This window comes from Giraffa tippelskirchi, chromosome 2 (genome assembly GCF_054371585.1).
Source record: "Giraffa tippelskirchi isolate mGirTip1 chromosome 2, T2T-mGirTip1v1.2.pri, whole genome shotgun sequence".
Taxonomy (NCBI): domain Eukaryota; kingdom Metazoa; phylum Chordata; class Mammalia; order Artiodactyla; family Giraffidae; genus Giraffa; species Giraffa tippelskirchi.
In genome coordinates this window covers 146,636,527-146,662,413 of record NC_137276.1, presented here as the reverse complement: position 1 = coordinate 146,662,413, position 25,887 = coordinate 146,636,527, and the positions used below count along the sequence as shown (strand labels likewise).

The window sequence follows — 25,887 nt, the reverse complement described above, 5'->3', positions numbered from 1 at the left end:
TATTTGCCATGAACTGATGGGACTGGATGCCATGATCTTTGTTTTCTGAATGTTGAGCTTTAAGCCAACTTTTTTACTCTCCTCTTCCACTTTCATCAAGAGGCTCTTTAGTTCTTCTTTGCTTTCTGCCGTAAGGGTGGTGTCATCTGCATATCTGAGGTTATTGATATTTCTCCTGGCAATCTTGATTTCAGCTTGTGCTTCATCCAGCCCAGCGTTTCTTATGATGTACTCTGCATATAAGTTAAATAAGCAGGGTGACAATAGATAGCCTTGATTTACTCCTTTCCTGATTTGGAACCAGTCTGTTGTTCCATGTCCAGTTCTTAACTGTTGCTTCCTGACCTGCATACAGATTTCTCAGGAGGCAGGTCTTAAACCTCATAACAATCATTTGCTATTCCATCTGCCCCAAATACCTTGCTCCACAATACCTACATAGCTAACTTTCTCACCTCCTCAGGTCTTTCCTTAAGTGTCAAAAACAGGGCTTCCCTCAATGCTGTCTTTAAAAAAGGAATCCATCTTAACCCCCTCTCCTACTTCTTTCTCCTCACCCATGTCCTCTCTCTTCCCCTTTCCTTGCTTGTATTCTTTCACAGCATTTATTAACCCCTAAGATACTATATGGGCTTCCAGGTGGCACTAGTGGTAAAGAACCTGTCTGCCAATGCAGGAGAGATGTAAGAGATACACGTTCCATTCCTGGGTCAGGAAGATCCCCTGAAGGGGGGCATGGCAATCCACTCCAGTATTCTTGCCTGGAGAATCCCATGGACAGAGGGGCCTGGCAGGCTACAGTCCATTGGGTCACAAAGAGTTGGACACGACTGAAGCGACTTAGCATGCATGTACCCAAGATACTATATAATATACTTATTTACTTTATTGATTTTCTGAATCTTTTCCTACCCCAGGTGGAACATAAGCTCCATCAGGGTAAGATTTTTGTCTGTTTGAGTCACTACTGTATTCTCAGTGCCTAGAACAATGCCTGATAAGTAGTAGGTGCTCCATGAATAACTGTTGAATGAATAATAAAGATATATTCTAAAGTGAGCAGTAGAATCTTAACATTAGTTTAGACTAATGTATAAAGACATGTATCCACCATTATACTATCATACAGAATAGTTTCACTGCCCTAAAAGTCCTCTGTGCTATACTGCTTTATACCTTCTTCCCCACCAAACGCTAGTAGCCACTGATCTTTTATTCTTCCCATAGTTTCACCTTTTCCGGACCATTGAAATCATACGGTAAGTATGATTAGTTGAAATGATAGTTGAAATCATACGTATGATAGTTGAAATCATATGGTAAGTACCCTTTTCAGATTGGCTTCTTTCACTTAGCAATACGTATTTAAGTTTCCATGTCTTTTCACGGTTTGATAGCTCATATATTTTTAGTGTTAAATAATATTCCATTGTCTAGGTGTACCACAGTTTATCCATTCACCTATTAAAGGACAATTTCGAAGTTTTGGCAGTTATTAACACAGTCACTATAAACACTCATATGCAAGTTTATTGTTGTTTTTTGACCGCACAGCACAGCTTGCAGAATCTTACCTTTCTGACCAGGGATCAAACCTGGGCCCTGGCAGTGAGTCCTGCCCTGAGTCCTAACCACTGGACAACCAGGGTTTTTATGTGGATACCAGTTTTTAACTCACTTGGGTAAACATCAAGGAATACAATTGCTGAATCTTGCAGTAAGAATATATTTTGTTTTGTAAGAAACTGCCAAACTCTCTTTCAAAGTGGCTGTACCATTTTGCATTCATGCCAGCAATAAAGTAAAAGTTCCTGTCACTCCACATTGTTACCAGCATTTGGTGCCCAAGGTCTCAATTTCAGCAATTCTAATAGGTAGGTAGTGCTATCTTGGTGTTGTCTTGACTTGCATTTCTCTGATGACTTCTGATGCAGAGCATCTTTTCCTATGATTATTGGCCATCTTTATACTTTGGTGAGATGTCTGTTTAAATCTTTCCCAAATTTTTAATCAGATTATTTTCTAATTATTGAGTTTTTAAAATACTTTGTATATTTTGGTAATAGTACTTGATCAGATATGTCTTTTGCAAATATTTTCTCCTAGTCTGTGGGTTGTTTTCTCATTATCTAGAGATTATTTTTATAACTGAATAAACATGTGTGCCTGTTAAGTCACTTCAGTCATGTCCAACTCTTTCAACCCCATGGATGGTAGCCCACCAGGATCCTCTGTCCATGGGATTCTCCAGGCAAGAACGTTGTAGTGGGTTGCCATGCCTTCCTCCAGGGGATCTTCCCAACCCAGGGATCGGACATCTCCTGCACTGGCAGATGGGTTCTTTAGTGCACCTAGGAAGTCCCAACTGAATAAACAGTCCACATTTAAAATACATATATTATAGGTCACATGCCAAGTTAGTGTTAAATTATTATAGCTTATGTCTGTGTGCTGCTGCTGCTAAGTAGCTTCAGTCATGTCCGACTCTGTGCAATCCCATAGATGGCAGCCCACCAGGCTCCCCCATCCCTGGGATTCTCCAGGCAAGAACACTGGAGTGGGTTACCATTTCCTTCTCCAATGCGTGAAAGTGAAAAGTGAAAGTGAAGTCGCTCAGTCATGTCCAACTCTTAGCGACCCCATGGACTACAGCCTACCAGGCTCCTCCGTCCATGGGATTTTTCAGGCAAGAGTACTGGAGTGGGGTGCCATTGCGTTTTGTGTACATAACAACTGTTTTATGTTGATTATACCACAGAAAATGCACATGAATCAATATAGCCTGAATTATACAACTGAATATCCTTTTCTGTATCTTCCCTTTTTAAAATATACACTTTAAAATAAATGTAGCCAGTGCTAGGATGCCTCATTCCACCTAGTCCACACCACATCTCAGTTTTTACAGACAGAGCAAATGCTAATGTTTTATTCCTAAACAAAGCATCTGTCTTGAGTCCCAGGTTTCCACCTGGTGAATTAAATAGCACCCTCTCTCTCTTTAGACATTGCACTGGAATTGCCCCAAGCAGATGCTCCAGCCTGCCTTGCCTTTGGACCTATTCTGCTCTACAGAACCAAGAAGGACTGCCTTGCCAGAAGTTTCCCTAGCCCCAAAGAAATCAGTCACCCAGGACCCTCCTCACTTGAAAAGTGTTTAAGGAGTTCACATTCACAGAAGCCACAAAGCTTCCAAACCAATAATCCGTGATCAAAACACTAAGAAGTCAGAGATCCCCAAAAGTCAATATTCTATGCTCTTTCTCAAATTTTCCAACCCCTTCAAAATTTTCACTTTTGTTACCTTTTCTTTATCTCTACTAAGACTTGCCATAAGGTGAGAGAGAGGTAGATGGCGTCTACCCCACTCTTTAGTCAAGAGACACCTCCTACCAATCCATGCCTGCTTCTAATGGCAAAAAAAGGGGTTCTCTTTGATTATTACTAAGGGTCCTTAAGCACATTTCTTAATCTGCTTGAATCCAAACTTCCATGTCTGTCAATATCAGGACTATTACAAAGACTAGAAATGGTGTGAAAAATGCATTAGCATCCTAACTACTCAACAAAGCTTCTCTGGTTCCCACTGTTCATTATATGTACATCTCTCCGTTAATTCCCTATCTGCCTTTCCATATCTTTCTGAACTCTCAAATCCATATTGCATGCCACAGCTCTTCCTTATGAAGGTACATGTGAGAAGACAGGAAGTTCATTTCTGGTTTTTATGGTAAGTACTATCTCTTATTGGAGAAGGTAATGGCAACCCACTTCAGTATTCTTGCCTGGGAAGGTCCTTGGACAGAGGAGTCTGGTGGACTATAGTCCATCGGGTTGCAAAGAGTCAGAAATGACTGAGCAACTGATACAATATAACTTATGAGATGAGCTTTTCCAATTTCTAATTCCTGGCTAAGTAAGTAGGGAAAATAAGGCTTAGATCTGATGTTGCTGCTGCTGCTGCTGCTAAGTCGCTTCAGTCATGTCCAATTCTGGGCGACCCCATAGACGGCAGCCCACCAGGCTCCCCCGTCGCTGGGATTCTCCAGGCAAGAACACTGGAGTGGGTTACCATTGCCTTCTCCAATGCATGAAAGTGAAAAGTGAAAGTGAAGTCGCTCAGTCGTGTCCGACTCTTCGCGACCCCATAGACTGCAGCCCACCAGGCTCTTCCATCCATGGGCTTTTTCAAGCAAGAGTACTGGAGTGGGCTGCCACTGCCTTCTCCATAGATCTGATGTTACACATGAGCATATTCAGCAGCATCAATCTCAGGACTGATGTCTAGTCTCACTTTATCATCAGTAGGACATCATAGACAGCGAGATGAAAGGGAACTGAAACTCAGAGAAGTCTCCTACCCCTTGGCCATAGCAATTTTCCCTGTGTTTCTTAATTACCCTTACCCTGCACTTATCTCATTGCTCTAATTTATCATACTAGAATAATTACACATCTACTCTGCCAGTCACTCAACCCAGAGGTGTAGTTAGGTTGTACAGATCTAGCCTTGGAGTGACAGGGCAGGCACAAGCCAGAAGGTGGGGTCTGTAGGGTCTGAAGATGGAAAAAAGGCAGAAGTACACTTTTACCACCTTCTCTTAGTGTCTCTGGTGTAACTGCCAGTTCACCCTCTGAAATATCTTCATCATAATTTTGACAACTGTAATATTAACTTTTTTTAATTATTGAAAGTTATCATTTTTAGAGATTGTTCTTTTTCTGATCACCTTCTAGCTATGTTTCTGACATATGCCCGCTTCTACTTTTCTGATATGTTCATTTATAGTCAAGGGAGATATTTAGAGATACTAGCAATTTTCTCCTCAACCTATATATCATGAATGTCCCTGTCCCTGAATCTCTCCAACAAGGAACCATATAATATAGTAGAATGGGCCATCTCTAGAACCAAGACATGGTTTAGAGACTCAGCTCTGAAATTACTCATTCCTGTTTATCTATATTTATAAATTATAAACTGAGGCTTAGTTTTTCATCTGTAATGGGGAAAATAATATCAAATTTATAGGATTACTGATACTATAACATAATATAACAAACTTACAGGATTATTGCTATTATAACTTTGCAAATGGTAACCCCCATAAATCACACATGCTGTCTGTGATTTTAGTTTATTTAATTGCAACTGAATAAATGAAGGTGACAGGCACACTATTTGGTAGACAAGGCTGGACACCACTAGCAGAAAGCCAGCATGACCTTAAAAATAGCTTCTTACATCTTCTAAAATGCCCTGCCCAACTGAAAGTCACATCATGAGAATGGAGAAACAATTGAATTCTTAGCAAATATGCAATGATACTGTAAAGACTGTGGCCATTACTAATGAAATGTTTGCAGAGGGTAAACATCTTCCAACTGTTAGCAAATCAAATCAAACACGAGAATGGCAGAAGGTCACCCAGTACTTGAAAGACAGACTAAGTGGTAATTATAGGGAAACCAATTAGAAGATTGACAAACCCAAAATGGTTTAATGTTATATAAAAGTTACTATTTAAAACTCACAGTTTTAAATTCAGAAAATAGGAATCTTGGAAATTCTCTAGCCAAATCTTCCTGTGGCCCAGAGTTACAAAGTGATTCGCTGCCCAAGGTCACACAAAAACCTTGAATGAGAATCTAGATAGTTACATGTGATATTTAAGCTCATATTTAAAACAAAAATGTTTAACTAAGATGGCTGTTATATATATGATAAACTACTAAAGTCTTTTTTCTGTTGTATATGAAAATGTTGTGTTCATCGCTCAGTCATGTGTGACTCTTTGCAACCCCATGGACTGTAGCCCGCCAGGCTCTTCTGTCCATGGGATTCTCCAGGCAAGAATACTGGAGCGGGTTGCCATTCCCTTCTCCAGAGAATGTTCCCAACCCAAGGATAGAACCTGGGTCCCCCTCATTGCAGGTAGATTCTTTACCATCTGAGCCACCAATTGTATATGAAAAATTACTAAATATTCAGTGTTTATTAAGAGCCATGCATTATGGATAAGATTTTATATACATCATCTCATGTTTTTCCTCTCAGCACCCAGTGAGGGGTGAACAACTATGTTTTCCACTTAAGAAGTGAGGAAACTGAAGCTCTGAGAGGTCAGTTGCTGTTGTTGTTGCTTAGTCACTAAGTCGTGTCTGACATTTTGCAACTCCATGAACTGCAGCACACAGGCTCCACTATCTCCTGGAGTTTGTTCAGATTCATGTCCATTGAGTTGGTGATGCTGTCTAACCATCTCATCCTCTGGTTCAAAGTCAAAGAACCTGTAAGAAGAGTCAGGCTTCCAATCCAGGTTTGCCTGACTCTAAAGCTTGTGCTTTTGCGTTGTCTTTCTTTTTATTCTCAATCTTTGCAACAATCAGTTATTACAATACCAGAGTAACTAGCCATCTTTGTATTTCACAAGAAAACCTAAGGCAATCCAGGGTGGAATCTTTCTGGTGCATTATCGCTAAGCCTAAAATATAACCCCCAGCAAGGTCAATGGGCACTTTTTCCATTTTGACTCCTGTTTTGAGCTGTTGAATTCTATAGAGTTTCAGTAAGGCTATTCAAAAACACATCAAGACTACAGAGTAAGACAAAGCCCTCCCTGGACCACAGGAATATCCAATATGTTCCTACAAGTATTGTGAGGAAAAAAAAAAAACTGAGAACAAAGAGCCCCTCTGGTGGAGTGAAAGACATCCCAGGATTAAAGTTAGGAAGTCTGACCCAGGGCTACCACTTCATACCTCTGTGACCTTAACGCAAGACTTAACCTCACCCATAAATTGAGACAAGGATTTGAAAGAGTAAAATGAAAGAATTTTCAGGCCCTTGAAAAGTTATGAAGATAAATCATAAATAAGTTTTTATAGACTATATCATTCTATCAAAAAATAATATAACATAGAGGAATGTACTTTGTGTCAAGTTTAAAAAATCATCCCTGCCTTCAAGGAGTTGATAAGCTAAGCAGCAAAAAGCAAGATATGCAAAACCAAAACTAAAATTAGACATCTGGTTTTCTTTCCCCAGAATTTTCAGGTTACATATAATGCTGGCATATTGGAAATACAGCATTTCTTGTGCCTTTGAAACTTTTTCTTTTTTTATGAATTTCTTTTTGGCTGTGCTGGGTCTCCATTGCTGTGCAAGCAGGCTTGCTCTAGTTGTGGTGAGCAGGGGCTACTCTAGTTGTGGTGCACAGCTTATTATGGTGGCTTCTCTTGCTGCAGAGCACAGGCTCAAGGGAGAACGGGCTGCGTAGTCATAGCTCATGGACTCAGCCACCCCTACTGCATGTGGAATCTTCCCAGACCAGGGATTGAACCTGTGTCCCCTGCATTGGTAAGCAGACTCTCAACCACTGGACCACCAGGGAAGTCCTTGAAATTTTTTCTTAGGATAAGCTCTAATTTAAAATTACTCCTACATGTTACTGGTTTACAGTATCTATTGCTGTAATAATTAAGCATCCCAAAACTAAGTGGCTTACAACAACAATTACTTTTTCATTATTCTTTAAGTTGACTGGGCTCAGCCAGACAGTTCTTTCTGTGGGTCTCTTAGGTGGTTGCAGGCAGCCAGTAGCTGGTGCTGGAATATTTCCAAGGCTTCCTCACTGACAAGTTTAGTGAGGCCACAGTTAATGCTGGCTGTGGACTGAGACCTCATATAAGAGTCTTGCCCATAACATGTACACGTGGCCTCTCCGCATGGCTTCTCCATGTATGCTCTGCTTCCTCATGACACGGCACCTGTATTTCAAAAGCAAGTGCTTGGTTGCTCAGTCATGTCTGATTCTTTGTGACCCTGTGTACTGTAACTCACCATGTTCCTCTGTCCATGGGATTTCCCAGGCAAGAATACTGGAGTGGGTTGCCATTTCCTACTCCAGGGGATCTTCCCAACCCAGGGGTGAAACTCAGGCTTCTTGCATTTCCTGCACTAGCACCACCTGGGAAGCACCCCAAGAAATCTACGCAGAAGCCACAATACTTTTCATGACCTAACATCAGAAACTGCATAACATAACTTTGGCCGTAGTCACAGACCAACCCAGATTCAAAAACACAAAGGGAGTGAATGTAATTATTTCTCCTCAACAGAAGGAGTGTTAAGGTTATGACCAACCTAGATAGCATATTTAAAAGCAGAGACATTACTTTGCCAACAAAGGTCCATCTAGTCAAGGCTATGGTTTTTCCAGTGGTCATGTATGGATGTGAGAGTTGGACGGTGAAGAAAGCTGAGCGCCAAAGAATTGATGCTTTTGAATTGTGGTGTTGGAAAAGACTCTTGAGAGTCCCTTGGACTGCAAGGAGATCCAACCAGTCCATCCTACAGGAGATCAGTCCTGGTTGTTCATTGGAAGGACTGATGTTGAAGCTGAAACTCCAGTACTTTGGCCACCTCATGTGCAGAGTTGACTCATTGGAAAAGACCCTGATGCTGGGAAGGATTGGGGGCAGGAGGAGAAGGGGACAACAGAGGATGTGATGGTTGGATGGCATCACCGACTCGATGGACATGGGTTTGGGTAAACTCTGGGAGTTGGTGATGGACAGGCAGGCCTGGCGTGCTGCAATTCACGGGGTCACAAAGAGTCGGACATGACTGAGTGATTCAACTGAACTGAACTGAACTGAAATGTTGTATTAGAAGAAGAGCATGACGAATGGAAGATCATGCTGCAGACATCTTGGAAAATACAATACACTATAAGGTATAATAAGCAGAATTCAAAGGTCTATTACACCTAATGAATATGTGTTAGGTGTCTGTGCATATAAGCAAAAGGAATATACAAAAAGAAAGTTCTGTCAGACTAGGATATTAGGGTAAAAGGATTATGTCCTTCTCCCAAATGTATGTTTTTGTTACCCTGTGTTTTCTTTCAAAATGTTCACCGTGACACCAGATTGTTTGTGTTCTCTAGTGTGTCCATGTTGAAGAACTCAGGTGGGAAATAAGGACTTAAGCTCCCAAGGTTGTATAGGACCTTAGTGGAAGATTAAGAGGTTGAGCCTTTGTTCTTTAGGTGACAAGAGGCCAAAGACATCCATTGAAAGGGTCAGCCTACATGAAGAAGTGCTTCAGGAAGATGCATCTTAAACTTGGTATGGAGAAAGGGGAATGGAGGCCCCTCCAGGCAAAGGCAGTAGTTCAGACTCCACTGTGAAAGACCACTGGAGAGGCACAAAGGCCTCAGAAGAGTAGAAGCAAGAAGTAAGGAAAGGAAGTGGAATAAGGCAAACACATTCCACAGGAGGAGGGACTGGGGTCTGGAGACTGGAGAGCCGTGCAGGGTGAGTTTGCTGGCCCACATACCTGAGAGAACCTGTGACTCACTCATGGACCTAAATGGGAAAGTTGAGTAAGGGGCAGGACACAAGTTTCTGGGGAAACAATGGGAAAAACTTGTTCCTGTTTTTTTTTTTTTTTCTTTCAAACCTAGCTCTTTACTAATGTGTTTTGAAAATACAGGCACAGAGATGTGTTTGTGATCTATGCTACTCTCAGTCCTGGTGTGCACAAGGTTTTGTTTGAGCCCTCCAAGCATCTCTGGCAGGTATGGGGTTTGATTCTAAATGAAATTTTGACCCTCCTACTATATTGATGGGGCTTCTCCTTTGCCCTTGGATGTTGGGTATCTCTTTTTGGTGGGATCCAACATTCTCCTGTCAATGGTTGTTCAGCAGCGAGTTGTAATTTTGGAGTTCTTGCAGGAAAAGATGAGCACACATCCTTCTACTCCGCTGTCTTGAGTAAGTAAACTCCCGCACCCACCTGAGATGCTCAGAGGGCTCAAACAAAACCTTATGCATACCAGGAGACCCCACAGAGACTGAGAAAGACCTGCGTTTGAGGGTTTGAGTGTCTCCTGCAGAGGTATGGGTCAGGAGTAGCCTGCTTGCAGGGGCAGTGGCTCTGGATGTAGCAAACCTGGGTATGGCATAAGCCCTCTTGGAGGAGATCACCATTAACCCCACCATAGAGCCGTCAGAACTTACATAGGACTGGGGAAACAGACTCTTGGAGGGCACAGACAGAACCTTGTGTGCACCAGGACCCAGGAAAAAGGAGCAGTGACCCCACAAGAGACTGACCCAGACTTGCCTGTGAGTGTCCAGGAGTCTCCAGTGGAGGCATGGGTTGGCAGTGGCCTGCTGAAGGTCTGGGGGCACTGAGTGCAGCAGTGCGTGCACGGGACCTTTTGAAGGAGATCACCATTATCTTCATTACCTCCACCATAGTTTGGTCTCAGGTCAAACAACAGGGAGGGAACACAGCCCTGCCCACCAACAGAAAATTGGATGAAAGATTTACCAAGCATGGTCCCACCCATCAAAACAAGACCCAGTTTCCCCCTCAGTCAGTCTCTTCCATCAGGAAGCTTTCATAAGCCTCTTATCCTTATCCCTCAGAGGGCAAACAGAATGAGAGCCACAATCACAGAAAACTAATCAAACGATCACATGGACCACAGCCTTGTCTAACTCAAAGAAACTATGAGCCATACCGTGTAGGGCCACCCTAGATGGATGGGTCATAGTGGAGAGTTCTGACAAAACATGGTCCCCTGGAGAAGAGAATGGCAAACCACTTCAGTATTCTTGCCTTGAGAAACCCACGAACAGTATGAAAAGGCAAAAAGATAGAACACTGAAAGATGAACTCCCCAGGTCGGTAGGTGCCCAATATGCTACAGGAGGTCAGTGGAGAAATAACTCCAGAAAGAATGAAGAGATGGGGCCAAAGCAAAAACTGTACCCAGTTGTGGATGTGACTGGTGATGGAAGTAAAGTCCAATGCTGTAAAGAACAATATTGCATAGGAACCTGGAATGTTAGGTCCATGAACCAAGGTAAATTGGAGGTGGTCAAACAGGAGATAGCAAGAGTGAACATCAACATTTTAGGAATCAGTGAACTAAAATGGACTGGAATGGGTGAATTTAACTCAGATGACCATTAATCTACTACTGTGGGCAAGAATCCCTTAGAAGAAATGGAGTAGCCCTCATAGTCAACAAAAGAGTCCGAAATGCAGTACTTGGATGCAATCTCGAAAATGACAGAATGATCTCTGTTCATTTCCAAGGCAAACCATTCAATATCACAGTAATCCAAGTCTATGCCCCAACCACTAAAGATGAAGAAGCTGAAGTTGAACAGTTTTACGAAGATCTACAAGAACTTCTAGAACTAACACCCAAAAAAAGATGTCATTTTCATTATAGGAGACAGGAATGCAAAAGCAGGAAGTCAAGAGATACCTGGAATAACAAGCAAATTTGGCCTTGGAGTACAAAACGAAGCAGGGCAAAGGCTAACAGAGTTTTGCCAAGAGAACACACTGGTTATAGCAAAAAACCCCTTCCAACAACACAAGAGAAGACTCTATATGTGGACATCACCAGATGCTCAATATCAAAATCAGACTGATTATATTCTTTGCACCGAAAGTGGAAAAGCTCTATACAGTCAGCAAAACAAGACTGGGAGCTGACTGTGGCTCAGATGATGAACTTCTTATTGCCAAATTCAGACTTAAATTGAATAAAGTAGGGAAAACCACTAGACCATTTAGGTATGACCTAAATCAAATCCTTTACAATTATACAGTGAAAGTGACAAATAGATTCAAGGGATTAGATCTGATAGACAGAGTGCCTGAAGAACTATGGACAGAGGTTCATGACATTGTACAGAAGGCAGTGATCAAGACCATTCCCAAGAAAAAGAAATGCAAAAACGCAAAATTATTGTCTGAGGAGGCCTTACAAATAGCTGAGAAAAGAAGAGAAGTGAACGGCAAAGGAGAAAAGGAACGACATACCCATCTGAATGCAGAGTTCCAAAGAATAGCAAGCAGAGATTAAAAAAAAAAAAAAAAAAAGCCTTCCTCAGTGATCAATGCAAAGAAATAGAGGAAAACAATAGAATGGGAAAGACTAGAGATCTGTTCAAGAAAATTAGAGATACCAAGGGAACATTTCATGCAAAGATGGGCACAGTAAAGGACAGAAATGGTATGGACCTAATTGAAACAGAAGATATTAAGAAGAGGTGGCAACAATACACAGAAGAACTGTACAAAAAAGATCTTCATGACCCAGAAAACCATGTTGGTGTGATCAACCACCTAGAGCCAGACATCCTGGAATGCGAAGTCAAGTGGGCCTTAGGAAGCATCACTATGAACAAAGATAGTGGAGGTGATGGAATTCCAATTAAGCTATTTCAAATCCTAAAAGATGATGCTGTTAATGTGCTGCACTCAATATGCCAGCAAATTTAGAAACTCAGCAGTGGCCACAGGACTGGAAAAGGTCAGTATTCATTCCAATCCCAAAGAAAGACAATGCCAAAGAATGTTCAAACTACCACATAATTGCACTCATCTCACACGCAAGCAAAGTAATTCTCAAAATTCTCCAAGCCAGGCTTCAACAGTACATGAACCATGAATTTCCAGATGTTCAAGGCGGATTTAGAAAAGGCAGAGGAACCAGAGATCAAATTGCCAACATTGGTTGGATCATAGAAAAAGCAAGAGATTTCCAGAAAGACATCTACTTCTGCTTTATTGACTATGCAAAAGCCTTTGACTGTGTGGATCACAAAAAATTGTGGAAAAATTTTCAAGAGATGGGAATACCAGACCACCTTACCTGCCTCCTGAGAGATATGTATTCAGGTCAAGAAACAACAGTTAAAACCAGATGTGGAACAATGGACTGGTTCCAAATTGGGAAAGGAATACATCAATGCTGTATATTGTCAACCTGCTTATTTAACTTATATGCAGAGTAAATCATGTGAAATGTTGGGCTGGATGAAGTATGAGCTAGAAGAATCAAGATTGCTGGGAGAAATATCAATAACTTCAGATATGCAGATGATACCATCCTTATGGCAGAAAGCAAAGAGGAATTGAAGGAATTGGTGAAAGTGAAAGAGGAGTGTGAAAAAGCTGGCTTAAAACTCAACATTCAGAAAACTAAGATCATGGCAACAGTCCCATCACTTCATGGCAAATAGATGAGGAAACACTGGAAACAGTGACAGACTATTTTTTTGGGCTCCAAAATCACTGCAGATGGTGACTAAAGCCATGAAATTGAAAGACGCTTGCTCCTTGAATGAAAAGCTTTGACCAACCTAGACAGCATATTAAAAGGTAGAGACATTGCTTTGCTTACAAAGGTCCATAGTCAAAGCTATGTTTTTTCCAGTAGTCATGTATGGATGTGACAGTTGGACTATAAAGAAAACTGAGCACCAAAGAATTGATGCTTTTGAACTGTGATATTGGAGAAGACTCTTGAAAGTCCCTTGGACTGCAAGGAGATCCAACCAGTCAATCCTAAAGGAAATCAGTCCTGAATATTCATTGGAAGGACTGATATTGAAGCTGAAACTCCAATACTGTGGCCACCTGATGGGAAGAACTAACTCATTGGAAAAGATCCTGATGCTGGGAAAGATTGAAGGCAGGAGGAGAACGGGATGACAGAGGATGAGATGTTTGGATGGCATCATCCACTCCATAGACACGAGTTTGAGCAAGTTCCAGGAGTTGATGATGGACAGGGAAGTCTGGCGTGCTGCAGTTCATGGGGTCGCAAAGAGTTGGACACGACTGAGCGACTGAATTGAACTGAACTGACCAGTCTCACTCAAAACATCATCTCTTCATTTTCAAACTTACATACTCACCATCTCCATGCCTTTATCTCTCATTCAAAATTCATTCTCCACCGAACGATTTCTACTTGTATTTCAGGTCTCAGCTTAAAAATTCTTTCCGTGGGGAAAGCCCTTCTTTACTCTCAGATGTAATCAGATTCTCCGGTTAGCCTCAGGCACAGCACGCTGCAGGGCTCCTTCACACACTCGTCATTATATAAGTATTTGTGAAAAGACGTTGGCGCCAGTGTTCCTCACTAGAACAGGAGCTCCACTGGGGAGGAGCTGATCCTAGATGTCTCCTCAGGAGTTATACCCAGTGCCATTCACTGCACCTGCCGTGTGCCTGCTGCTCAGTAACTGTTGCCTGGCTCACCATTTCCTGGGGCTGGATGCTACACATTTAAACCTCCAGGGGACAGAGGTCAAGCAGAGGAGGCCAGGTGGTGAGGACTCTGGTAAATTACAGCAGAAACCCATAAAGCATTCAATCCCCCTCAAAAGCAAAACAGTAGCAAGACATAACAAAAACAACACTGTGTACTAAATAAAACTTATCTTCCACTGTCTCCTGCTCACAGGCAACCTTGTAACTCTGATTCAACTTGTATTCTCTCAGGTAGAATTGCCTCTTTACTAGGCAAGAGTCAATCAAATAACATTCACAACCAATGCGGAACTTCTAGGGGGCAATCTGATTTAATACAACTTTCATTAACCCTGTTCTAATATGAATACTGAACATCAGCAAAGGATACTATTTAAATGCAGTCATACAGTGTGACAGATGTGCATTTTTAATTTTTTAAATTTAAAAATAAAACAAGTATAACCAAAATTTAAAGCCATGTTAGAACATATACATCGCACCTCACACTTGCACTTTCCATCCCTAAAAGCAACTAAAGTAAGTGGTTTCTTCCATATTTTTCTGGTAACTTACTGTTTCCACATGTCATCTACCACCCCTTCCTACAATCCTCTTCCACTCACTGAATGTAGGAGCTAGAGAAAAACATAAAAGAGAAACGCTAGAGAGAAACATAAGCATAACCCACTCCAATCCATTCATTTTACAAATAAATAAATTGGGGCAAATGACCTACTTTGCAGATCACACAACTGGTTATTAGAGACAGAAAGAAATGCAGTTAGAACCCAAACTCACCTAAGCACCATCCAGTGCTTTTCCCATGTCACCGTATCATCTAAAATGAAGCTAAAGGTGACTTTTTTTTTTCAAGGTGACTTTTAAAACTGCAACACTATGAAACTATTAGATACAAGAATACTTTTCATCATGTATCTATTTTAATATAAAATATAAATACACATGCGGATAAACATTCTCATACATTGCTTTTCTTTAATTCTGGGCATGACCCAGACTGGGATCTGAAATTTGATCCCTTGCTAATGGGGGACAACTAAAAGGCAAAGATTTAATGATAAAAATTGTTTATAGTTGGCCACAAATAATGCGGTAATGGAATATTTATTGATCCCAGGTTCAGTAGTCCAAATGAGTGACAAAGGAGGAAATGCCTGCCACTTTCTGAAGCCCCACACACAAGTGCCATCCACTTTCTTAAGGGAATGTGCTAAAGAACGAAGCCAAAATTGACAGAGCTATCTGGACATTCCAGGCTGACTCATTTGTAAGACGGTTCTTTTCTTAGATTCCCAGGATAGAAGAGACATGACATTAGGCTTTGTACATTGAAAAAATAATAATAATGTGACCTTGCTTCTTGTTACTGCTATCAAACTTAAGAAGACAGAGAGGTGTTAAAATGGTCTGAAATGTAAGTTCATTTCATGGTCCGTCTGTCTCACCAACTACTAACACTCCTCCTCTGAAGACCTTCAGAATCCCTGTTCCACTGTGCTTTGTCCGCGTTTTAGTTTCCTCGGAGCACTAGGAAAGATTCAAACCTATAACCTCGAGGCTTTTTTCCCTCCCCCACGCCTCCCTGGCACAAATGCCGAACAGAAACCACTTTGCTGCCTCCGTTTAATCACAGAATGATAATATTTCAACATAACAGAGGGGCTGTTTGTGCTTTATCTTTTACTGCGTTTTTATGGGGAGCAATATATTTTCTTCCTTTCCTCCCCTGATACTGTAACAATCTTTCCTAAATTAAATATGTAACAAATTTCTCATATGACTTTATTCCCAAGCTCTTTTTAAACCATCATTAAATATCTTCATGCTGTTTGACAGTTATTCCTCATCAGTGTGTTACCTTAGAGACTGCAGGCTGTAAAGGGAGGTTGAAAGCATGCAGATGGAGAGGAAGAGCACTGAGGACATTGGGGAGGGGGGGGAGACGGTGGTAACTTGACACAGACCCCCACAGTTGGCAAGAATAAACACCAGGGGACCAGAAAGGTACACATTTGAGAAACAAAGTTCATCCTATTTATCTTTGCACGCCTTGGACCTCTATATGTTCAGGCATAGCAAGATTCTGTAGAGATATTTGGAGGAAGGAAAAGGGGACAAGAGAGAAGGATAAAGGAGAAATGATAGAAGAGGGAAATGAGGGGGGGTGGGTAGGAGGCCAAATTTGGGGGAAGTGTTCAGTGGGGGAAAAAGGTGGAAAGAGAGAAATTTAGAGAAGTCTTCCACTTATTCACTGATTTGATCCAACACAAAATGAACATAGACGGCAAAGTGCTTCCTAAAGGGCTGTAGATCCTGAAGAAAAGGACACTCTGCAGAGCAGATCGTGGCCTCCCGCCAGGCCTGAGACCACACTCTGCAATGGACATAGGCAGCTGTGACCCCAGGGGCATCCTGATAGGCAGGAAGAAGGGTTCAGGGGGAGGGTACAGAATTGAACCACACTAGCAAAGGTGGCAATCACCAGATTAGGGGAAATGTGGCCATAGTAACATTGAACTAACAGCCATGATATCTGGAGGAAATTATACAGACCAGAAAGAAACACTAATCTGTCTAGTAGCTGTAACTATATGGATTTATGGATCACATCACTGAGTTTAACTGAAAGACAAGGAAACAGATTAGGCTTAGAGGTTGGCTATAGTCACAGCTGCTGTGTGTCAGCTTTAATTTGCAGCCATTCTCTTTGACACACAGTCTTTGTAGTGTTGAGTGAGAACTGGTAAGGCTTCTAAGTGCTTAATTCATATGACTTTTGCTGTTGTCTGGACTTCAATGTACCATTTTAAAAAAAAATCTGGGTACAAGAGCTATATTTAAGTTTCTTTTAGGTAACAAAATTGTATAAGATAGTGCTACTTTGGCACTTTTTATTTCTGGAGTCAATCCATACATGTAGATGGATGCAAAAATCAATCATAGAAGAGGGAAGGAATATTTTGATCAATTTTTAGTGAATAATCTAATTCAGCCAATATTTCTTCACAATCACATATACTGCTGTCCATAGGATTATTTTTTGTGTTAGATTTCCCATCAGGTTCTGATATTGTTTATGGCAAATGGTGATGGTCTGCTCATAATAGAATGAACTCTCACCTGTGGAGTTTTCTCAGCTATTTGAAGGGTCTAGGATGCAGCTTGAAATAAAAATATAGACCTTACTGGAATTCAAAAGAGTTAGTTCTTCTATACTATAGATGAAATATAACCTTTAAAATAGTACAAAAATTTTTTAAAAATTACAAGAAAACCCCCAAACAACCCAATCAAAAAGTGGGGAGAAGGTCTAAATAGATATTTCTCCAAAGAAGACATAGAGATGGCCAACAGGCACACGAAAAGATGGTCAACATTACTAATTTTAGAGAAATACAAATCAAAATCACAATGAGGTATCACCTCACACCAGTCAGAATGGCTATCCTAAAAAAGTCTCCAAATAATAAATACTGGAGGGAACCAGCATTTATGTGTAGAGAAACGGGAACCCTCCTACACTGTTGTGGAAATGTAAATTGATGCAGCCATTATGAAAAACAATATGGAACTTCCTTAAAAACTGCAAAAATAGCCACGTTTTAATCTAGCAATTCCTTTCCCCGGCATGTATGTAGGAAAAATGAAAACTTTAATTTGAAAAGATACATGCGCCCCAATGTTCATGGCAGCACTATTTACAACAGCCAAGTAATGGGAGCAACCTAAATGTCCATCAACAGATGAACAGATAAAGAAGATGTTTTATACACACACACACACACACACACACACAGAATGGAATATTATTCAGCCATTAAATAAGAATGAATCATTGCCATTTGCAACAACATGGAAGGACCTAGAGAATATCATACTAATGAAATTAATAAAGCAGAGAAAGTCAAAAATATGATACACTATATCATCATCATCATTCTCATTCTCAGTCATGTCTGACTCTTTGTGACCCCGTGGACTATAGCCCTCCAGGCTCTTCTGTCCATGGGATTTCCCAGGCAAGAATACTGGAGTGGGTTGCCATTTCCTCCTCCAGGTGAACTTCTCCACCCAGGGATCAAACTTGAGTCTCCTGCAGTTCCTGCATTGTCAGACAGGTTCTTTACAACTGAGCCACCAGGGAAGCCTGATATCGCTATATAGGCAATCTAAATAAGATTAAAATGAATCAATACACAAAACTGAAACAAACTCACAAACAGAAAACAAACTTATGATTACGAAGGGGAAAGGGAGGGGTTAGGGATAAGTTAGGAATATGGAATTAACAAACTACTATAAATAAAATAGATAGGCAATAAGGATTTACTATATAACACAGGGAACTATATTCAATATCTTATAATAACCTATAAAGGAAAATAATCTGAAAAGTTTTATGTATATATATATAAACTGAATCACTTTGCTGTACATCTGAATAACACAATTGTCTTTACACAAAGCAGAGCAGGTAGAATTCTTAAGTCATGGCATCCCCTACAAATTAAGTTCTAAGGTAGCCAGAAAAGATGGTCAATCTTGTTTATCTCTGTAATCCCAAGCTTGGGAATACTGCCTGAAATATAGAGACGCAAACGTGTTGAATTAATATATGGATAACTAAGACACCAATTCAGTCACCTTCAGTTCAGTTCCGTTCAGTCACTCAGTTGTGTTTGACTCTTTGTGACGCCATGGACTGTAGCATGCTAGGCTTCCCTGTCCTTCACTATTTTCCAGAGCTTGCACAAACTCATGTCCACTGAGTTGGTGATTCTGTCTAACCATATCATCCTCTGTTGGCCCCTTCTCCTTCTGCCTTCAATATTTCCCAGCAACAGGGTCTTTTCCAATGAGTCAGTTCTTTGCATCAGGTGGCCAAAGTATCGGAGTTTCAGCTTCAGCATCAGTCCATCCAATGAATATTCAGGACTGATTTTCTTTAGGATTGACTGCTTTGATCTCCTTGCAGTCCAAGGAACTCTCAGGAGTCTTCTCCAACACCACAGTTCAAAAGCATCAATTCATCGGTGCTCACCTTTCATTATGGTCCAACTCTCACATTCCTACATGACTACTGGAAAAATCGTAGCTTTGACTGGATGGACCTTTGTCAGCAAAGTAATGGCTTTGCCTTTTAACATGCTGCCTAGGTTTGTCATATCTTTTCTTCCAAAGAGCAAGCATCTTTTAATTTCATGGTTGCCATCACCATCTGCAGTGATTTTGGAGCCCAAGAAAATAAAGTCTATCACTGTTCCATTGTTTCCCCATCTATTTGCCATGAAGTGATGGGACCGGATGCCATGATCTTAGTTTTATTTATTTATTTATCTGTTTGTTTTATTTTTTTATTGAAGGATAATTGCTTTACAGAATTTTGTTGTTTTCTGTCAAACCTCAACATGAATCAGCCATAGGTATACATATATCCCCTCCCTTTTGAACATCCCTCCCACCTCCCTCCCCACCCCACCCCTCTAGGTTGATACAGAGCCCCTGTTTGAGCTTCCTGAGCCATACAGAAAATTCCCATTGGCTATCTATTTTGCATATGATAATGTAAGTTTCCATGTTACTCTTTCCATACATCTCACCCTCTCCTCTCCTCATGTCCATAAGTCTATTCTCTATGTCTGTTTCTCCATTGCTGCCCTGTAAATAAATTCTTCAGTATCATTTTTCTAGATTCCGTATATATGTGCTAGAATATGATATTTATCCTTCTCTTTCTGAATCACTTCACTCTGTATAATAGGTTCTAGGTTCATCCACCTCATCAGAACTGACTCAAAGGTATTCCTTTTTATGGCTGAGTAATATCCCATTGTGTGTATGTACCACAACTTCTTTATCCATTCATCTGTTGATGGATATCTGGGCTGCTTCCATGTTCTAGCTATTGTAAATAGTGCTGCAATGAACAATGGGATACATGTGTCTCTTTCAGTTTTGGTTTCCTCAGGGTATATGCCTAGGAGTGGGATTGCTGGGTCGGGTGGTAGTTTTATTCCTAGTTTTTTAAGGAATCTACATACTGTCTTCCATAGTGACTATATCAATTTACATTCCCAACCACAGTGCAAGAGCATTCCCTTTTCTGCACACTCTCTCCAGCATTTACTGTAGATTTTTTGATGATAGCCATTCTGACTGGTGTGAGGTGATATTTCATTGTAGTTTTGATTTGCATTTCTATAATAATGAGCAATGTTGAGCATCTTTTCATGTGTTTGTTAGCCATCTGTATGTCTTTGGAGAAATGTCTGTTTAGGTCTTTTTCCCACTTTCTGATTGGGTTGTTTGCTTTTCTGGCATTGAGTTGCATGAGCTGCTTGTATATTTCGGAAATTAATCTTTGGTCAGTTGTTTCATTTGCTATTATTTTCTCCCATTCTGAGGATTGTCTTTTCACTTTGCTTATAGTATCCTTTGCTGTGCAAAAGCTTTTAAGTTTAATCAGGTCCCACTTGTTTATTTTTGTTTTTATTTCCGTTACTCTAGGAGGTGGGTCATCTTGCTTTAATTTATGTCACCAAGTGTTCTATGTTTTCCTCTAAGAGTTTTATAGTTTATGGTCTTACATTTAGGTCTTTAATCCATTTTGAGTTTATCTTTGTGTATGGTGTTAGGAAATGTTCTAATTTCATCCTTTTACATGTAGCTGTCCAGTTTCCCCAGAATATTTATTGAAGAGGCTGTCTTTGCCCTATTGTATATTCTTGCCTCCTTTGTCAAAAATAAGGTACCCATAGGTGCATGGGTTTATTTCTGGGCTCTGTATCTTGTTCCATTGGTCTATATTTCTGTTTTTGTGCCAGTACCATACTGTTTTGATGACTGTAGCTTTGTAGTATAATCTGAAGTCAGGAAAGTTGATTCCTCCAGCTCCATTCTTCTTTCTCAAGGCTGCTTTGGCTATTCAGGGTCTTGTGTTTCCATATGAATTGTGAAAATTTTTGTTCTAGTTCTGTGAAAAATGCCATTGGTAATTTGATAGGGATCACATTGAATCTGTAGATTGCATTTGGTAACATAGTCATTTTCACAATATTGATTCTTCCTATCCAGGTATATGGACTATCTCTCCATCTGTTTATGTCATCTTTGTTTTCTTTCATCAGTGTCTAATAATTTTCTGTGTACAGTTCTTTTGCCTGATACGATTTCAATTTTCTTAAATTTACTGAGGTTTGATTTGTGACCCAAAATGTAGTCCATCCTGGAGAATGTTCCATGTGCACTTGAGAAGAAGGTGTATTATTCTGCATTTGGATGGAATGTTCTGAAGATGTCAATGAAATCCATCTCATCTAATGTATCATTTAATATTTGTGTTTCCTTATTAATTTTCCGTTTTGATGATCTGTCCATTGGTGTGAGTATGGTGTTAAAGTAGCCTGCTATTATTGCGTTACTATCAATTTCTCCTTTTATGTCTCTCAGTGTTTGTCTTATGTGTTGAGGTGCTCCTATGTCGGGTGCATAGATATTTACAACTGTTATGTCTTCCTCTTGAATTGATCCCTTGATCATTATGTAGTGTCCTTCCTTATCTCTTGTAATCTTCTTTATTTTAAGATCTATTTTGTCTGATATGAGGACTGCTATTCCAGCTTTATTTTGCTTCCCTTTGCATGGAATATATTTTTCCATCCTCTCACTTTCAGTCTACATGTGTAGAAGTGGGTTTCAGTCTACATGTGTCTGAAGTGGGTTTCTTGTAGATAGCATATATACGGGTCTTGTTTTTGTATCCATCCAGCCAGTCTGTGTCTTTTGGTTGGAGCATTTAATCCATTTACATTTAAAGTCATTATTGATATGTATGTATGTTCCTATTGCCATTTTCTTAACTGTTTGGGGTTGATTTTATAGATATTTTTTCTTCTCTTGTATTTCTTGATATAAATCCCTTTAACATTTGTTGTAAAGCTGGTTTGGTGGTACTGAATTCTCTTAACTTTTGCTTGTATGAAAAGCATTTTATTTCTCCATCACTTTTGAATGAGATCCTTGCCAGGTACAGTAATCTTGGTTGTGGAGTTTTGCCTTTCAGTACTTTAAATATATTCTGCCATTCCCTTCTGGTCTGCAGAGTTTCTGCTGAAAGATCAGCTGTTAAGCATATGGGGCTTCCCTTGTATGTTACTTGTTGCTTCTCCCTTGCTACTTTTAATATTCTTTCTTTGTGTTTAGTCTTTGTTAGTTTGATGAGCATGTGTCCTGGTATGTTTCTCCCTGGGTTTATCCTGTATGGAATTCTGTGCCTATTGGACTTGATTGACTATTTCCTTTTCCATGTTGGGGAAATTTTCAACTATAATTTCAAAAATTTTCTCATACACTTTTTTTTCCTCTTCTTCTTCTGAGACCCCTATAGTTAGATGGTTGGTGCATTTGATATTGTCCCAGAGGTCTCTGAGACTATCCTCAGCTCTTTTCATTCTTTTTACTTTATTCTGCTCTTCAGAAGTTATTTCCACCATTTTATCTTCCAGCTCACTGATTCATCCTTCTGCTTCAGATATTCTGCTATTGATTCCTTCTAGAGTATTTTTAATTTCAGTAATTGTGGTGTTTGTTTCTGTATGTTTATTCTTTAATTCTTGTAGGTCTTTGTTAACTGATTCTTGCATTTTCTCCATTTTGTTTTCAAGGTTTTTGATCATCTTTACTATCATTATTCTGAATTCTTTTTCAGGCATCTTGCCTATTTCCTCTTCACTTATTTGGACTTCAGTGTTTCTAGTTTGTTCCTTCATCTGTGTAGTATTTCTCTGCCCTCTCATTATTTTTTTTAACTTATTCTGTTTGAGTTATCTCTTTTTTGCAGGCTTCAAGGTTGAATTCTTTCTTCCTTTTGGTTTCTGCCCTCCTAGGGTTGGTCCATTGGTTTGTGTAAGCTTCCTATACGGTGAGATTTGTGCTGAGTTTTTGTTTATTTGTTTGTTTTTCCTCTGATGGGTAAGGCTGAGTGAGGTGGTAATCCTGTCTGCTGATGACTGGGTTTGTATTTTTGTTTTGCTTGTTGTTTAGATGAGGCGTCCTACACAGGGTGCTACTGGTGGTTGTGTGATGCCAGGTCTTGTATTCCAGTGGTTTCCTTTGTGTGAGTTCTCACTATTTGTACTCCCTAGGGTTAGTTCTCTGGTAGTCTACAGTCTTGGAGTCAGTGCTCCCACTCCAAAGGCTCAGGGCTTGATCTATGGTCAGGAATGAAGATTCCACAAGTGGTTTGTTATGGCATTAAGTGAGATTAAAACAAATATCCAAAAACGAGAAACCAAAGATGACCCAAATGGCAGTTACAAAATCAGGCAAATAATAGTTAAAATAATGGAATATACACATATATATATACACCCATGGGCAAAGTCAAAACAGTCCAACAAAAATAAAGTACAATAGATTGACCAGTGAACAAAGGAAACCAAAAATTGTATTTAGCAGTTAAGAACAAAACTAACTAAAGCAGAAACTGGAAAACAAAACTAAAGTAAGGTGCCAATTAGGGAATAAAGCAATGAAAATAAAACTAACAAATGTGTTGAGAGGAAAGGAAAGAAAGAATAGATATGCAAAGTTAAATAGAGATAGATAAAGAAGATTTATATACATTAAATATTAACAGCAAGGGGAAAAGAACAGTAAGAAAAGCAAATAAAGGAACAAATGTAGAAAAAATAATGATAGGTTTAAAAAATTAACATTAAAAACAGAAAGAAAAAAAAGGAAAACTCCACAGAACTGCAAAAGAGGCAGAGGTTTAGAACAACAATAAAAAAAAAATGTGACTGAGGAAAAAAAAGAGAAAAAAAAAAGCTCAAAAACTTAATTAGATTTCATAGTGCCAATAAAATTACAACTACAACAGAGGGGGAAAAAAAGGAAAAAAAAATCCAAAAGAATCTACAGAACAAGTCAAAACAAGAATAGTAAATGTTTTTCTTAAGTCACTGCTGTCAGAGTCCTTTCCCTCTCTGGGAGTCACAATCCACCTCATCTCCCTAGGATGCCCTCCAACACTGTGCTGATATCTGGACTTGCTGGGGGGCAGCTCAGATTCTAATCTGGTCCTATTCCTGTGTGTTCTTGCCTCCAATGTCCACAGCTATCAGAACTAGTGCATTTTCTTTTGTGGGAGCTCTCAGTGACATTTTATATATTCCATAGACACAGGGTCTGCCTAGTTGATCATGTGGATTTAATCTGCAGCTTGTGCAGCTGGTGGGAAGGTTTTGGGTCTTCTTCCTTAGCCAGACTGCCCCTTGGTTTCAACTGTGGTTTTATTTCTACCTCAGCATGTGGGTCGTCCACTGGGGTTTACTCCTGAGCTGCCCTGGAGGACTTGGGTTTGCCCCTGTGAGGGCCATGTATGGAGGTGGTGCAGCTGCTTGGGTTGCAGGGGTTCTGGCAGCACCAGGTACTCAGAGGAGTTGGCGGCTAGGGCAGCAGGAAATATAGTGCTCTACAAGGGTATGGCAACGCGTATTGGCTAATACACTCCAGTATTCTTGCCCGGAGAACCTCCCTCCCTGACAGAGAAGCCTGGCAGGCCACAGTCTACAGGGTCGCAACAAGTCAGACGCTACCAAAGCAACCCTGCACGCATAGACGCAAGACTTTTTTTGCCTGTGGCAGCTCTGCCCCAGTGAGAGTTGAGTGTAAAGGTGGCACAGCTGCTTGGCTTGCAGGGACCCTGGCGGCACCAAGTGTTTAGGGACATGGACTGCCTCTGCCACAGGAATTATGGCCCTATCAGAGTCTTTTTTCGAGCCTCTTTTTTCGAGCTGGTGATCAGAAGGCGTCTTTCTCCTTAGCTCCACCAGTTCAGGCACTTAAAGGGCTCCCTTGCCTAGGGTCCTTCTCTGTTGTTCAGCATGTCAGGCACATAGAGGGAGCCCCCGTGGCTGGGGTCCTACTCTGTAGATTGGCACATCAGGCACTTAAAGGGGCACCCTGGGTGGGATCCTACTCTGTAGTTCAGTAGTCAGGTGTTTGATGGGCCAGCCTCTCTATTGTTAAGCTGCCAATGCTGGCATGTGGGCAGAGAGAGGCTATGGTGATGGCTCCACCCCCTAGATATAGTCAGCAATATTGTCTTGCTTCCATGGCTGCCTGGCTTTCCTCCACAGGCATTTCCCACCACAATCTCCTCCTTCACGTCCCCTCGATTCGTCTCTCCACAGTCAACAGCAGCCCTCGCCCTGGGATTGCTCCACAATACCTAAACTCCAGCTCTCAGCCGCTGCACCTTCCAGGGGACTGGCATCCCTGTCCAGGGTATATATGGCTGCAGCAAGGACTGTCTGATTCTCATTCCATTTAGGCTGCCACAGATCAGCTGTTTCACTCTCAGCCTTAAATGTTTCTCCTCTGACTCAGACAATTGCCCCAATGTGGGAATCAGACCCCCTGCTTCAGTTCCCCCACCCACCAAGGGCAGGTCCAGTCCTACTAACACTCCTGTTTCTCCCCCTAGTTCCTTCATCCTACCTAGTTTTGCGTGGTTTAGCATATTCTTTTCTGCTGGTCAGATACTCCTGTCTGCTCTCAGCTGGTGTTCTGCATGCACTTTTGTGTCTGAAGGTGTATTCCTGATTCATCTGTGGAGAGTGATGTACTCCATGTTCACCTACTCCTCCGCCATCTTGTTCTCTCCCATGACCTTAGTTTTTTGAATGTTGAGTTTTAAGCCAGCTTTTTCACTCATCTCTTTCACTTTCATCAAGAGGCTCTTTAGTTCCTCTTCACTTTCTGCTATAAGGGTGGTGTCATCTGCA

The 25,887-nt window shown here is 40.7% G+C and overlaps 1 long non-coding RNA gene across 3 annotated transcripts in view; it reads right to left on the bottom strand.

Moving 5' to 3' along the window:
- LOC145523559 (uncharacterized) overlaps window positions 1–25,887 on the bottom strand; it is an 880,911-nt gene that overhangs the window by 277,608 nt on the left and 577,416 nt on the right. The window contains exon 10 of one of the 3 annotated variants that reach the window (XR_014066702.1): window positions 12,844–14,712. The exons of the other annotated variants lie outside the window; for them this stretch is intronic. This is a non-coding gene — a long non-coding RNA (uncharacterized LOC145523559). Of the gene's footprint in view, window positions 1–12,843; window positions 14,713–25,887 lie in introns of those variants that run through there. 3 annotated transcript variants of the gene reach the window in all.